The sequence below is a fragment of the Hippopotamus amphibius genome, chromosome 1, assembly GCF_030028045.1.
Source record: "Hippopotamus amphibius kiboko isolate mHipAmp2 chromosome 1, mHipAmp2.hap2, whole genome shotgun sequence".
NCBI classification, from domain to species: domain Eukaryota; kingdom Metazoa; phylum Chordata; class Mammalia; order Artiodactyla; family Hippopotamidae; genus Hippopotamus; species Hippopotamus amphibius.
The window spans coordinates 186,458,703-186,475,960 of NC_080186.1; the positions used below are offsets into that span (position 1 = coordinate 186,458,703).

Genomic DNA, 17,258 nt, shown 5'->3' on the forward strand with positions numbered 1-17,258 from the left:
CAGGTCCTCTTCAAAAGCAGTCATTCTCAGTTTGAAATGGTCTGAACTTTTTTCTATGCATTTACAAATACGAATATTACACAAAGAAATATCCCGGATTTTTCCATTTTCTTACATAATGTATCATTACTAAAAATTTTTACACTGCTTTTTTTTTCACTTAAAAATATGTCTTTGAAATCTTTCCCACATGTCACCACAGCTTATTTTATTTAACCCTTGCATCTATTTTTTGTTGGATGTATCACTTTTTATTTTGCTATTCCTGTTTTGATTGACATTCAAGTTTTTAAAAATTACAAATAATGCAGTAATAAATCTTCAGTACTTGGATATTTGAGTATTTTTGCTGGTGTTTCTCTAGGACAGATACCTGGAAACAGGTCTGGTAGGGTCAAAAGGTATATAGATTTTTAATTATAATATATACTGCAAAATCACTTTCCTAAAATACTCCATCAATGTTTACTCACATAAATAGTGTAAGTGTATATGTTTTCCTAATATATTTACCAAATTTATATTTTTAACTTTTGCTGAGCTGGAATATAAATACTATGCTTTAAATTTGGTTTCATTTGTCTTTCTCTGCTTATTGTTATAGTCTAGCTTCTCTTCATACCCTTATTGGTTTTCATTTTTATAAGTTGCCCTTTCAAATCCTTTGCCTATCCTTCTGTTGGGTTAAGAGAAAAAGTTGCCAGGGTGCTGTAGTTTTTCTCCTTTCTCATCTCATTGGGGAGGGATGGAGGTCCTTCTGTCTTTCTACTCAAGCCAAGTAAGAGGGAATTTAAGTTGGTGCAGCCACTATGGAAAACAGTATAAAGGTTCCTCAAAAAACTAAAAATAGAATTACCATATGATCAGCAATCTATTCCTAGGCATATATCTAGACAAAACTAAAACTCAAAAAGATACAGGCACACCTATGTTCATAGCAGCACTATTCACAATAGCCAAGACATGGAAATAACCTAAATGTCCATCAACAGATGAATGGATAAAGAAGATGTGGTACATAATACAATGGAATATTAGTCATAAAAAAGAATGAAATAATGCCATGTGCAGCAACATGGATGGACCTAGAGATTATCATACTAAGTGAAGTAAGTCAGAAAGAGAAAGACAAATACCATATGATATCACTTATATGTGGAATATAAAACATGACACAAATGAACTTATCTATGAAACAGAAACAGACTCACAGACATAGAGAACAGACTTATGGTTGCCAGGGTGAGGGGGTTGGGGAGGGATGGACTGGAAGTTTGGGATTAGCAGATGCAAACTATTACATACAGAATGGATAAACAACAAGGTCCTATTGTATAGCATAGGGAACTATATTCAATATCTGCAGATAATAATGGAAAACAATATATAAAAAAGAATATATATATAATACATATATATTATATATATATAACTGAATCACTTTGCTGGACTTAACACAACATTGTAAATCAACTATACTTCAATAATAAAATTTTGGTCTTTTCCTTACCCAAGTGGGACTGGAAAAGCTATGGGCATGGCCTGAAATTTTATTCACTGAGGAGAAGAATGGATTCACAGGGTTAATCTGTCAGGACAACAGCGAGGAAAAATAAAGTTGCTTTTGTTCATGTCTTACCAGCTAGCTTCTTACACTAGACCATTATCAGGTAGCACAGGTAATACAATACCATTCACATCCTAAGCACTTACTATATTCCAAGCACTATTATAAACACCTTACACCTCTTAGCTTATTTAATCTTCAGAGCAGCTCTGTGATATAAATCATATAATTCTTGTTCTGCAAATGAGAAAATTGAGGCATAAAGAGAAAAGAGATCTGTACAATGTCACAACTAGACACTGTGGTGTCAGGATTCAAACCTGGGCATCTGGCAGTAGAGTCCATACCTTTGCCCACGACATGATTCCCAAACAGGTGCTCAAGAAATACGTACTACTTGATTTTGTAGGATGGGGATGAGAGGAAAATAAAAATGAAGGAGGAGAATAATGGAGGAGTGGGAGGAGAAATGAGAGAATCATATAGGACCACACTCAGCCTCTAATGATACCCTGGAAAAAAACCACTATATCCCTGAGAAGGACCACACTATATCTTGTATATGCAGAGTTTGAAAGGCAAAGATGTGAGTAGCTCATATAATAGCTTTGGAACATACCTAAGAATTGCATAGTTTGGGACCAACAGAAAATATTGATTTTCCCCCCTAATCTAACTTAAGTTAGAAGCTCCAATGCTTTGGGAAGAAAATGACACTGAAAATAGCAACACAATAACAACAACAAATGAGATGAACTGACAAGTGTTGGTTTAGCAAAGTACTAATTATATAAAGATTCTCATTAAATGTTGTTCTTTCTTGAACAGAAATGGTTGTTATGTGTTCTAAGTCCAAATTTAAAAACAAAAAAGCAAGACAAAACAAACAAAAAACAAAACACCATTTGGCTCTCCATTAAGGAGAGCTAGATCAGATAACAGAAGAAAAGTTTTAGAGAAAATAATAGATCTAGGAGTCATGCCCTATCAGAGGAACAAATCAAAAAACAAAATAAAGCAATGAAATGCTAATGGTCATGATCCTAACTTTAAAAAATATAGCTGGGGAAAGACACTTGAAAATTCATCTGTCAGTTTTCTCTTCAGTTTCCTTCATGTCTAAAACATTCATAAATTGTACTGGCCACTGTAATAAGATGGAACTGAGCTGTCCAGCCATAATAACACATTAGTGAAGAGTAAGTGAATCTAAAGGTCTCCATTTGTAAATGAAAGAGCCCTAGTGGACTCCAGTGGTGAGCCTGAAGAGGACTGGGCCTGCTGCTGTCCTGCAGTAAGGGTCCGACATGAGCATCGTTATTAGATTATGGGTGTGGCTTGAAGTGTCTGGATAAAGCAAAGCTTTACTGGAAAATGCTTGCTGGAGTGACAATGTCATGGGGAAAGAGAGTAGGATGTTTTTACGGAGAGGATAATTATGAATGTCACTGGGTAGGGAAGCCTAGGGTATCAGGTTAGAGCAGTTGATAGGTGAAGAGGTCATGAAGAACAGTCAGACTCCAACTCTTGTTTCTGATTTTGGTGTGAGTCCCCTGGTGTACGAAGTCAGAGAGGGGAGACACCGGTGCCTGCAACAGGTTGGAAATTCATCTTTCTGTCTATTTATATATGTTCATGTCATAAAAGTCTATTAAGTACATATTTCTAAGAATGGTCTATTTCATATTGATGGAAGTATCATTTTACCAAAACTATTTTCCTTAGATTCAACCCCAAGTCTAAAACATTCACTCAAGACTTCAGTAAATACTTATCATTGCTATCAATAGCAATTATTATTAAGTGAATGGTTATTTTAAATTATGCATTATGCAAAAAATTAATGGAAAAAAGTGATGTGTCCTGATTTAGACAAATTACATGCTAAAAGAATACAAAGATATAAAGAAAACTAAAGTAATGTAAATGTAATGTACAAATGAATCAGTATATAAAATATATTTGTAAGATTTGAGCAAGTGTATGTTGTGAGGCAACTTTCTAAGGGGCTGTTGAGAATGTTTAGCAAGGTTAAGCCTGTGATAATTTCATTCTCTTATTTCCAGTGTATATGGCTGGATTTCAGGAAAGATGAGATTTTAGGACTGGAGGCTATGGAATGGAATTAAATAAATGTGAATTCAGGAGACAAAGCGTAGCTTGGAAAAAGGACCAGAAATGATCTGTTGTTAAAGAGAAAGAAGCAGAATACACTTTTTTGTAATAAGAGAGAAGAGATCAGGTTGGAGCACAAAAGAAACAAAGGGAGCTCCCAGATCTTCATGCTCTGGTCAAGCAGGGTCTATGGAGTCTATACAGAGATGGAACTCTTCATACTGCCCAGAGTAGCTGATTGGGCAGGATTGAGGATAAATGTGGACAGCACTCCAGCCCTTAGGCAAAGAGATGAGCTTCCTCACAAGGATGAGGCAGCTGGAAATACTAGTATGAGATGTTTATGCTTCGGTCTACAGTACATGATTTATACATTAATAAGTTAAGTGAGGATATTTGGGATGTATTAGAGAATGAAGGTTTTTGGATGCAATGAAATGTATATCAAATATGACAAAAAGTGAAATTTTGTGTACTTTCCTTGGGAAATATTTACATCCGTGGATGTATAAATGGTTCTGAAATCAAATATGCTTTAAAGTAGAATGTGGAAATAAAAAAAAGAAAAAAACCCCAAACGTATCTTACCATTTGGTCTTTCAAAAAACGCAGTCTTCAAAAGCTCAAACTCTCTTCTAAACAGACAAAGAAAATACTGCTGCCATGAATTCAGGGGGTGTCTAGACATGTAATTAAAGTCTCTCTATGGTCCTAACAAAAACTGTGTCATTGTGTAATGAAAGCTACTGCATAGTAATTTAGTTTAATTACAGTTATGCTGTGTTTGATGGGCTGTGTGTGGTTAATTGATAATGTCTCAGGAGTCGTTAAAAGGAAGTTTGAAACTCTTTAAAAATCTAACAGGACAAAGGAAAACCAGTCATTAAAAAAGGAAAACGGTATTCTGACTACAGTTCTCCTACTGGGAAGAAAAATTAAATTGCATGAATTTGCTCAGAAAGTTAAGTACCGATATACATAAATTTAAATAAGAACTTCAAAGTGAACTTTGTGCCATATCTTCTTTGGAGACCTGCCACTACCATTGCCTTTATTCTCAACCTCTACTCTGTGATGCCTTCAGAACAGTCAACAGAATATATGAGAAATGCAGTATGTAACTACTATCTCCCCTGACCAGATCAACTGGCATGCTTACGACTGGCTCTGAGATCCATGGCCTTAATGTAGAGCATCCCAGGGCCAGAGGAATCCAAAGTAGACAAGTTCTGGGGCATTCTCATTTATTTCAGTGTCATCATTGATGTCTCCTTTTCTCTTCCTAGCTTTGAGCAGTCAGTCATTATTCTTCCTCCAGAATATATCTCACATCTCCTCTCTATTTTCATTTACATTCTCACCACTTAGTATAATCCTTCATGTTCTCTACTGGAACTATTAACATTTGACTCTAGAACACCCCCATACCTAGGTCATCTTTCTAAAACACAGATTAACTCATGTCAATCCTCCAGTTTAAAAACATAAACAATTTATCATTAAGGGTTCCTGAATGCCTATAAATTAAAGACTAACTTCCTCAGCATGAAAATCAAAGGCCCTTCAAAATTTGTTGCCAATTTCTGGCTATATATCATCCTGGGACAATTCTTACCATGCTCTAGCCACACAGACTTACTTACTATTCCTAAATCATGCTATATACTTTCCCATTTGGTTCCCCCAAAATAGTAATCTTTCATGTGTCAAAGTGTATTTTCTAAAGATTCTTGTAAAAATATTACTCATCTCAAACGCTCTTCCAGAATCTTGTCACTCCCCATCTAGAGGTGGAGATTAATTTCCTCTCTTTGAATCTGGTCTGCGACTTGACTGGTAACCAAGAGAATGCAGTGGAAGTGACAGTGTGTGACTTCTGAGGTTACATTATAAAAGTCAATGCAGCTTCTACCTCATTTGCTGGAAACTCTTTTTTAGATCCCTGAGCTGCCATGTAAAAAGTCTGATTTTCCTAAGGCCACGATGCTGTAAGAAAACTGGGTGACGTGGAGAAGCCAAGTATGGTTGTTCCAGTTGACAGCCCCTACTGAGGTCCTATGTGACAGACATCAACTGCCAGACGTGGGTGAAGACACCTTGAAATGATTCTTGCCTTCAGCCATCAAACTCCCTAACCTTTGAGTCTTCCCAGCTAAGACTCCAGACAATATGGAATCTAAAAAAACGGTACCGATGAACCCAGTGTCAAGGCAAGAATAAAGATGCAGATGTAGAGAACGGACTTGAGGACACGGGGTGGGGGGCAAAGGGGAAGATGGGACGAAGTAAGAGAGTAGCACTGACATATATACACTACTAAATGAAAATAGATAGCTAGTGGGAAGCTGCTGCATAACACAGGGAGATCAACTTGATGATGGGTGATGACTTAGAGGACTGGGATAGGGAGGGTGGGAAGGAGTCCCGGGAGGGAGGGGATATGGGGATATATGTATAAATACAGCTGATTCACTTTGCTGTACAGCAAAAACTGGCACAACAGTGTAAAGCAATTATATTCCAATAAAGAGCTTAAAAAAAAAAAAGACTCCAGACATTGTGGAACAGAGATAACCATCATTCCCACCATGCCCCATCTGAAGTCTTGACCCAGGGAATATATGAGCATCGCAAAATGATTGTTTTAAACTGCTAGGTATGGGGATAATTTGTTACCACAGCAATAGTACCAGGAACACTTCATAACCCAGATTACATACCACTACCTCTATGAAATTTTCCTTTAATCCCACAGATAAAACAAATATCATTTTCTCTGCTCCATAGCATTTTCTTCACATCCCTATAATCCTCTGATATCATTATCATAGTTAATAGTGTACTTGCCTATTAAAGTAAAAGATAAATTCCTTGAGAGTGGGGATTGTCTTATTCACCTTTGTACCCATGGACTCTAGGCAAAGGGCCTGCTAAGTTTTTGATAAATGTTTGTGAGAATAATGTATGAAAGAAGGAGTGAATGAATGAATGACCAGAATTATGGGCTGAAGGAGGCTCTATGGCAGACATCAACAAAATAAACACAAAATCCCAAGGAATATCTAGAACTCATTCTGGGGTGTAGCTCATATTAACACAATAAATATTTACTAAATAAATAAAATGGTGGAGCCACCTAAGCTGGGACAAGCACCAGCTCCTAATATCTTTGGATTAGAATAGATGTCCTATGTCCATCCCAATTCATAACCTGTGTGGCTCTGTGTTCAAGAAACTTAGTGAACCCAACTCATCCTGCTCTTTGTCTAAGGCAATTGTCAATAGCTGCCCTTGGACAAGGGGCTGGAAACTAAAATAAAACATAAATTATTATTTCCATTTTGCAGTGCACAATCAAATTTACTCTAGTATTCTAGGTCTGCTAGTGATGAATTCATGTTGTGTGTCCTAATGAAGTCTTTATTTTGCCTTCATTTTTGAAAGCTATTTTCTCTGAGTTCATAATATCAGGTCACTCCTTTTCTTTTTCTTACAATACTTTGATGTTGTTATTCCACTGCTCCTTACTTGTATTATTTCTGATGAAAAATTTAATGTTATCTGTATCTTTGTTCTTCTGATATAATGTATTTTTTCCTCTGGCTGCTTTTATGGTATTTTATTTATCTTTAGTTTTAAGAAAATTGAATATGATGTGCCTTGGTATGATTTTCTTCATGTTCCTTGTGCTTGCAATTTGTTAAAATTCTTGGATGTGTGGCTTTATAAGTTTCATCAAGTTTGGAAACTTGTGCATGTTATTTCTTCAGATATAATTCTATCTCCTGTCATTCTTCATTGACTCCAACTGTGTGTGTATATATATATACACATTTAATAAATAATATATATGTTTATATGCTCCATAGCTTACTGATTTCTTTTCTTCATTTTGTTGTCAGTCTTTTTCATCTGTGTTCCACCTTGGATAGATTTTTAATACTGTGTCTTTGAGTTTGCTTTCTTTTATTTTTGAAATACCTAATCTGCTGTTAATTCCATCCAGTATATTTTTTCAGCTCAGATGTTGTAGTTTTCATCTCTAGATGTTTGACTTTAGTCTTCTTTGGTATATCTTCCATGAATCTATTTAACATCCTTAATCTTTTCTCTCCCTTTTTGAACATATGGAATGTAGTTACAATAACTGTTTTCATTTGTGTCACTTCTAAGTGTTTCTATTGATTGATTTTTCTCCTGCTTTCATCCAGTATCACTCTGGATGTGCTTTTTGCATGCATTTCTCATAATTTTTGACTGGGCACATTGTGATTTTATCTTGCTGGATGCTGGGCAAATACAGATGTATTTGTGATCTTTTTTAGCTTTGTTTTGGATTCAGTTAAGTTACGCTACTTGAAAATAGTTTCATCCTTTTGAGGAATTTGTCTTCTCTATGGGAACACAAACTCTTCCCACTCCTCTGTGAGCTATAAGCATTGTTCCCTCTAATGTGTGGTTCTTTCCTTGGCCTTAGGTTGTTCCTTCACAGGCATAAGCTGATCACTACCCCGCTGAAGATTTGGGGGGAGGGAGCATCTGCAGCTCCCCAGAGCTTGCTCTTTCCTCTCTGGTACTCTGAGCTGTGAACTCTAGCCTCCTTGGCCTCTCAGACTCTCTATTCTGTCTCCTCATCTCAGGGAGACTGCTGGGTTCCTCTTGGTTTCTCCCTCCCTACATGGCAGCCTGGGAACTCTTTTCAGGCAATTGAAGGACTCCCTTGTTCAGGGATCACCTAGGCTACCTGATGTCCAATGCCTGAAAATGATGTTTCATATTTTTTGTTTGTTTTTTTGCTTCAGGGAAAAAGTGTACATTAGTTTCCTTTCACTCCATCTTGTCCTGAACAGACAATGACAACATTATGCCAGACGTTTTAAACATTTAAAAAATAATATTTTACTGGATATATTAAATCTTAACTTGGAATTATCCTCAGTATGTGAAACAATTTTGAACCTATTACTGCTGCTGATATGCCAATAAGTCCAGTCAAAGCTGTTAAGGAAAGAAAGAATGACAAATAGAGAAAGCCTGCATTTAGTTCAATATTGATCAAACCCTACATTTAAAATTTCTACTGTATTCATCTATAAGTTCCTGAGGTTTATTTTAGCAAAGAAAAAATAATTTCAGCTTGCTTCTTGGTTAGAAAGAATTTCTTCTTTTTGCTGGCCCATGGGAGTGCTTAAGAGTGGTGCCAGATGCGAAATGGATCCAAAGTTGTGGAGCTATAAAGGATATAAGTAAGTAAGTTAAAGAAAGGCAACAGTACTTGGCTTGGAAATAATCCTCTTGATAATTCTTAAATCTGTAAAATAGTTGAATCATTAAAGGCCATATTCCCTTCCAAATAAAGATGAAGTACCCATTTATTATATTCTACTATTTATATGTTTACATAACTTATGAAATAAACCTCATAAGACTTACTGAAGCAAAATGAACACATCCAAATTTAAAAAAACCTCTAAATATATGAAAAAAATAACTATTGCACAAATATATTACTAAAGAAACTTGCTTAAAGAATTGATATGAGGAATTATATTGAAGGTTACTAATTTTTATATACTAGCAGCAATAGTTTGTTTAGTAATTAAAATACTTCAGAGTGATGCTTCAGAAAATTATAAAATAAATCAACTTCATCTGTATATGCTGCTTGTTCAGAGATTCTCTATACTCTATGACAATCATAAAATCTCTTAACTTACAGATAAAAGTGATCAAATGATCTATTATGTTCTATGACATTTCATTTAAAGAAAATAAAACACAATTTTATCAAAACTCTGAAGGCTTCGATATACTGAAGTTACTTCTAAGCCTTAAGTGGCCTCAAGTTACAAAACTAAACATGCTCTAACCATATGACCCAGCAATCCCACTCCTTGATATTTACCTGAAGAAGCTGAAAATTTATGTCCACACAAACCTGTATGTGAATGTTTATAGCAGCTTTATTCATAATTGCCAAAACTTGGAAGCAACCAAGAAGTCCTTCAGTAGATGAATGGAAAAATAAACTGTGGTACATCTAGACAATGGAATGTTATTAAGCGCTGAAAAGAAATGAGCTATCAAGTCATGAAAAGATGTGGAGGAACCTTAAATGCATATTGTTATGTGAAATAAACCTATCTGAAAAGGTGACCTACTATATCATTCCAACTATCTGACTTTCTGGAAATGGCAAAACCATAAAAAAGGTAAAAGATCAGTGGTTCCAGGGGTTGGAGTGGGGCGGCAGGGATTAATAGGTGGAGCACAGAGGATTTAGGGCAGTGAAAATACTCTGTATGATACCACAGTAATGGATACGTGTCATCATACATTTGCCCAAACCCATAGAATGTACAACACTGAGAGTGAACTGTAACATAAACTATGGACTTTGAGTGATTATGATTTTTCAATTTAGGTTCATCAGTTGTGACAAATGTACCATTCTGTTGGGGGATGTTGATAATGGGGAGGATATGCATGTATTGGGATAGGGAGTATATGGGACCTCTGTACCTTCCCCTCAATTTTGCTGTGAACCTAAACATGCTCTAAAAATTAAAAAAAAAAAAAAAAAAAAGTACTCCAAGTTTTGTTGATTCTTTTAGATTTTCTAAATATACAATCATATCATCTATGAATAAAAACAGTTTTTTTCCTTCCTTTCCAACCTCTGTATGTTTTATTCTCACTTCCGGTCTTATTGCATTAGCTAGGACTTTCAGTGCAATGCTGTAAAGGAGTGTGGAGACTGGACAACCTTGATTTGCCCCGATCTTAGAGGGAAAGCTTTGAGTTTCTCACCATTATGTATGATGTTATCTGTAGGTTTTCTGTAGACATTCTTTGTTAAGTTGAAGAACTTCTATTTCTAGTTTACTGGGAGTTTTTACCATGAATGGGTGTAGGATTTTCTCAAATGTTTTTTCTGCACCTGTTAATATGATCATGTGAATTTTCTCTTTTAGCCTGTTGATGTGATGGATTACATTAATTGATTTTCAAATGCTGAACAGCCTTGCATACCTGGAATAAATCCCACTTTTTCACGGTGTATAATTCTGTGTATACATTGTTAGATTCAATTTGTTAATATTTTGTTGAGGATTTCTGAATCTACATTCAAGAGAGGCATTGGTCTCGGTTTCCTTTTCTTGTAATGTCTTTGTCTGGTTTTGGTATCAGGGTAATGCTGGGCTCATAGAATGAGTTAGGAAATATATCCTTTGATTCTATCCTCTGAAAGATATTACAGAATCAGTAAAAATTTCTTCCTTAAATGTTAGGTGGAATTTACCAGTGATCCCATATGGGCCTGGTGCTTTCTCTTTTGGAAGGTTACTAATTTTATCTATCTAATTTCTTTAATAGATATGGGCCTATTTAGATTATTTCTTCTCTCTTGAGATTTGGCAAATTGTGTCTTTCAAGGAATGGCCCATTTCATCTAGGTTAGCAACTTTCCTGGCACAGAGTTATTCACAGTATTCTTTTATTATCCTTTTAATGTTGATAGGATCTGTAGTGATGTCCCCACTTTCATTTCTGATATTAGTGATTTGTGTCTCCTGTCTCATTATTATTATTATTATCATTATTATTTTAGTTAACCTGGCTAGAGTCTATTGATTTTATTTCTCCTTTCAAAGAACCAGCTTTTGGTTTCATCGATTTTTTTTCCTACTGATTTCCTGATTCCAATTTCATTGATTTTTGCTCTAATTCTTATTTCTTTCCTTCTGTTTACTCTGCATGGAGTACTTAAAAATAATTTGTTATGGATTTTCAAGTACTTCATACACGAATGTAAGATTTTATTTTGATAATTTCAAAAGTTCAGGGATTATAAATACAAAAACTTTTATCATTCCATTAAATACCACATTCTTTAAATTCCTGGTACTGTCAATTCAAGTTAAATGACATTGTATTTATTTAATGTTTTTAATTGCTAAATGACGTTCCTTTATAATTTTTATGATGAAGCTGAGAGTTAAAATTCCTGAAGTGATATTAAGGTAGAAATTTAATATTGAAACCAAAATCAAATCAGTGCATTTTAATACAGTGCCCATTCCATGAAAATTCCATGTGAATATAAATGTGGTTTCTGGTACTTATGAAAAATAAGATTTTAATCATATGCAACTTTTAGTCTACCCATCATTCCTGATATTTAAGAAAAGTCAGATGAATGAATGAAAGTCCTGAATTCTGCCAAGCTGAGATCTCTTAGTCTATCTATTGTTTGACAACTTTGAAGAAAAGAATTCATTCTACAAAATGTCAAAGGAGGAGCAGGTAGATGCTTTCATTTTGAAAGCATAGGGAGCTGCTATTTGAGAGTCAGCCTCATCATCAGCACACCTGGTAAGATGAGTCTGAATAATCAGCCCATGAGTGCTGTACTATATATATGACCCCCCTAAGACTAGTATTGCAACAGGGAAGAGCCAATTTTGACTCCATGTTGGATCTTTTTTCTTTGACTTTAGCCTTTGCGGTTTGTTGCTTTTGTTATTGTAATCATACATAACCGCCTGCCTCAGGGAACCCTACCCACCTGTGAATGGCTGCAAGAAGAGGGAATGAACACATCCCCTCCCCAAGGCTGGCCATTCCAGGAGATGCTTTGCAAGACTGATGGCCCTTTTTACTTTACTTTCTCCCCACCTCTCCCTCCTATTCTGCCTTTTTACTTTACTTCCCTCTCTGATTCTATAAAAGAAACTGGCATCCAGACCCCGATAAGATGGTTATTTTGAGACATTAGTATGCCATCTTCTCCATCTGCCAGCTTTCCAAATAAAGTCGCTATTTCTTGCCTCAACATCTTGTCACTGATTCATTGGCCTGTTGTGTCGTGAGCAGAGCTAGCCTGGACTCAATAACAGTATAAAAGGGCAACTACTTGTGAAGAAATACAATAATTAAATGGACATTGAATTTGGCTAAGAAGAATTTAAGTCTTCTACTCAATGTCTTACTATTGACTTGCATCAAGGGATGTTTAACTTTTGATACTACCATCATTTTGCATATTGACAAAGCGACAGAGCTGACTGCACATGGAAGAGTTACATCTGTGAAGCTATCATTAGTCCCACCTACTCTTGCCCAAAAAAGAATGGAATATGCATTTGTACATATTCTTAATTTATTTGAGCCAGACTTAATTTTTTAATTATAGTATGTAAAGTGATTCTCTCTCATTATGTCAAATAAGCAGTTTCCAAGAACTGCATCCAAGAGTAAGAAAGCAAAGGCAAACATAAACAGGCACACCTGCTGCAATGCACCTGTGTCTTTTAAAAAAGTGTGACTTTTTCACTGCTGCGTGATCTTTAAAATCGATCTGTCTCACTTGTCATGTTTCAGTGTTAGCCCTTGAACTCCTTCTGTGCTTAGGCCTCTCTGTCTGCTCATCTCTGTCCCTGGCTTTGGGTCTGACATCATCTATAGCAGGATATGGTAGAGGAAGGCAGACTGCAGAGGGATTAAGAGCATAAACTCTGAAGTCAACTTTTATTTTGTGTTTTAATCCTGATTCTGCCACAAACCAGCTATGTGATCTTTTTTTTATAAATTTATTTATTTATTTATATTTATTTATTTATTTTATTGGCTGTGTTGGGTCTTTGCTGCTGTGCCTGGGCTTTCTTTTTTTAGTTGTGGTGAGTGAGGGCTACTTTTTATTGTGGTGTACAGTCTCCTCATTGCCGTGGCTTCTCTTGTTGCGGAGCACAGGCTCTGGTGCATGGGCTTCAGTAGTTGTAGCACATGGGCTCAATAGTTATGGCTCACGGGCTCTAAAGCACAGGCTCAATAGTTGTGGCACATGGGTTTAGTTGCTCCGTGGCATGTGGGATCTTCCTGGAGCAGGGATTGAACCCGTGTTCCCTGCATTGGCAGGCAGATTCTTAACCACTGTGCCACCTAGGAAGCCCCAGCTATGTGATCTTAAAAAAGTTACCTAACCTTTCTGAGTCTAAGTTTTCTTATCTATGAAGTTAATTTAATAAGACTGATAGCCTTATAGGTGTGAAGATTATGAAATAATTTACATAAAGCTTTTAGCAAAAGTTTGGTCCACAATAAGTGCTTAATAACACATGGTAGTGATGGCTGGTACTATTACTATTGAGAGAGTTATTATTAGGTCTTAGTCACATGTGTTCAACTGTATATTCCTCTCAAGATTCTTTCTTCTTTCAGTTTTCTAGCAGAATAGATCATAAGCATATAATTCTTTCATTAAATGGCCCATCATATATAAATAGAAGGTATAAATGATGTGAATCAGAGTTAACAAGGCCTTCCTCAGTGAAAGTCAACTTATAATAAGATGGAATTTGTGGAATTCTGCAGGATCCAGAGCCAATAAGCCTTGAGTGTGGCTAACCTTCTGTAACAGTAATTTCACAGGCAAAAGTCAGGATGGAATTTAAAAGTTAGATACTGGGGTTCTAGATAGGTTCCAACATTCAAGTGACCATTTCAAAGAATAAATCACAGACAGTCAGAACCTACGGCACATTTAACATACTATTCACAGAAATGTAAGTCTTTTAAGATTAAATTTTGAGAAGTATAATGGAATGCAAGAGTAGAATGCAAAGTGTATGTATGAGAAATTATGTTTTTCAACATGGGTTTTTCCCCTATATTTATCATCGTGTCAAGTTCTATGAAATTAGATCTCTTTTCCAAAACATAGAAAAGTATGCTGTGTGTATTTATTTAGATTTTAAAAGATATTACGTTCTATGAAAAGTGCTCTCCTGCAGAGCTGGATTAGCATTTTCATTTTTGAAAGTAATGTGATTTAATAGTGTTTTGAATTATTAAATGTATTTGAAGTCCTTTTATCTTTTAAAAATCAAGGATATAAGGACACTTCTAAAATATCCCCAGCACTCAAAATACTGCGGATCATAAACAAGTTTTTGTAAATAATTGGATTCAAGTCAATGAATATATATTGTGCATGTTTGTGCTGTGAATACAAAGGCTTATGTGGGGTGTGTGGGGGGAGGGGGTTAGAGCGCAGAGGAAAAGGATGATAGACATAAATGAATAAGCCATTATTTCTGCCTATTTCAGGAGACAGGACCATGTACAACTAACCATAATACAATGCGGTTAGTGCTTCACAAGAGTGGTAGAAAATGCCATAAGAGTGCAGGGAAGAAAGTAGATTTGTTGAAATTCTAAATTTATATCTCTCAGGAAGAGAAAAAGTTAAAGATGAGAACAAATATATGCATTCAGCTTAAGAATTTATTGCAGGTGAATGAAGTTGGGTGTGGGTAGAACCTTAGATTAGGGTTCAGCAATTGTCTAAGAAGTGGGCCAGGGAGTCATAGAAACCAAAACAGCCCAATGTTCCATCTACTTTGACTTAGATATAAGCTCAGAAAATCATCAAAAGCCTACAAGAGTGCTTAACTTAATGGACTTTCATACAGATTGAAACTTAAAAGATCCAGAATCCCAAAGGCCAATAAGGAAGACTTCTATAGATGCCTGGCAATGTGATCAAGCCTAGACTGGGAGTTTTAACAGCTTTGGTTCCACTTTTTGTACAACCTCTTCAAGCTAGTTTGTGCACAATTGTAAAATGGGGGAAATGCTATTGCTGCTTTCCACGTAGGATAAGAGCTGTGAAAACTGACATGCATCTGCTTAAGTAATTGAACTTTAAGGATAGAGAAGGGATTCATAGACCTCTAAGCAGAAAAAAGCAGGTCATCTATCTCTAAGAAGGGAAATATCAAGTTGATGTCAGATTTCTGCAAGGCAGCTTTCAGTGCTGGGAGATTACAGAGGAATGGGTACAGATGGCTGAGGTTAGAACCAAGTGCCCCACAAATGTTACAAAATGTCCTGCAAACATAAAGTGACCATAAAAGTCATGAAAGAATTTGGGGCATATATTGTTGCTATGCCTTTCTGGGAATAGGAAAAACAAACCCAAAGTAAAACAAACAAACAAACAAACAAACAAAACCCTAACTACTTGATGACTAAATCCAGCCAATTAAGAAATAAAGAGAAAAAACTGTGGTAATTCTAAAAACAGAATTACCATATGACCCAGCAATCCCACTACTGGGCATATACCCAGAGAAAACCATAATTCAAAAAAATACACGCACCCCAATGTTCAACTGCAGCACTATTTACAATAGTCAAGTCATGGAAGCAACCTAAATGTCCATTAACAGATGAATGGATAAAGAAGATGTGGTACATATATAAAATGGAATATCACTCAGCCATAAAATGGAACAAAATTGGGACATTTGTAGAGACATGGATGGACCTAGAGACTGTCATACAGAGTGAAGTGAGTCAGAAAGAAAAAAACAAATATCGTATATTCGCATATATGTAGAATATAGAAAAATGGTACAGATCAACTGGTTTGCAAGGCAGAATTAGAGACACAGATGTAGAGAACAAACATACGGACACTGAGGGGTGAAAGTGGGGGGTTGGGTGGGATGAATTGGGAAATTGGGATTGCCATATATATATCACTAATAAGAAAAAAATATCAATTTGTACACTTTAAATATATGCAGTTTATTGTATGTCAATTATATCTCAATAAAAGTTCTTTAAAAGAAAAAGAGAAAAAGCTGTGGTAAAGGGCTGATGATGGGCATCAAGTCTATTTAAAGGTAGAACCCAAACAAGTAAGATGCAGAATACAAATGACGTAAACCTTACTGGTGTAAAACAGATATGACAAGAGAGAATCTGAAGGTGGAGGTCAGTGGAAGGAAGTGGATGTGTATTAATTTCCTTATTTTTCTCAGTGAAGAGAAAATATATAGTGCCTAAGTTTAATAAAATATAAAGTAGAGGTTGAAGGAAATTGTTTAAAGTTATAAAAGGAATCACCAGAGAACTAAAAATATAAATGCACACACAAGCTCACTAAAATAACAAACAATAATAATAATATTTCCATGTAAAGACCTATTGAACAAACAAGTGTGAATTAAACTAACAAAGATGAATCAAACTAATGTGTGGCTTAAAGAGCTATTAAGCTAAGAAAAGGAAAAGAAAAAAACAAAATGACTACAAAATATTTTGAGTAAATACACAAGATTTTAAGTATAGAGAGAAAAAGAGAGAGAGAATATGATAGGACTTCCTAAGAAAGATATAAAAAATATAAATTTTTAGAACCAATGGAAAAAAAACCCTTATGATCCCCTATGGGAAAATTATGCAAGATAATACAAACAAAGCAAAACTAGGAGAAAACATTTACTCTATCCATCGTCTATATGATATAGATTACATATAAAGATATATATATGTAAAAGATTATACACATATGATAAAGATTAAGATTTGAATATATACAGAGCTCCTACCTACCAACAAGAGAGAAACACATAAAAATCACTGAAAAACAGGGCAAAGATAGAAAAAAGAATATAATGATCAGGATTAGTCAGATGCACATGCTGGTAAAGAGGAAGACAATCTATTAGCAATGTTGCAGATTGGTAAAGCCTTGCAATTTAGCAGCATCCATAAGAGAATATAA

General features: G+C 35.5%; 1 protein-coding gene across 1 annotated transcript in view; it reads right to left on the bottom strand.

The window, feature by feature from the left end:
- The window catches only part of CAMK4 (calcium/calmodulin dependent protein kinase IV), a 212,950-nt gene that overhangs the window by 28,906 nt on the left and 166,786 nt on the right, over positions 1-17,258 (bottom strand). The window lies entirely within an intron of this gene.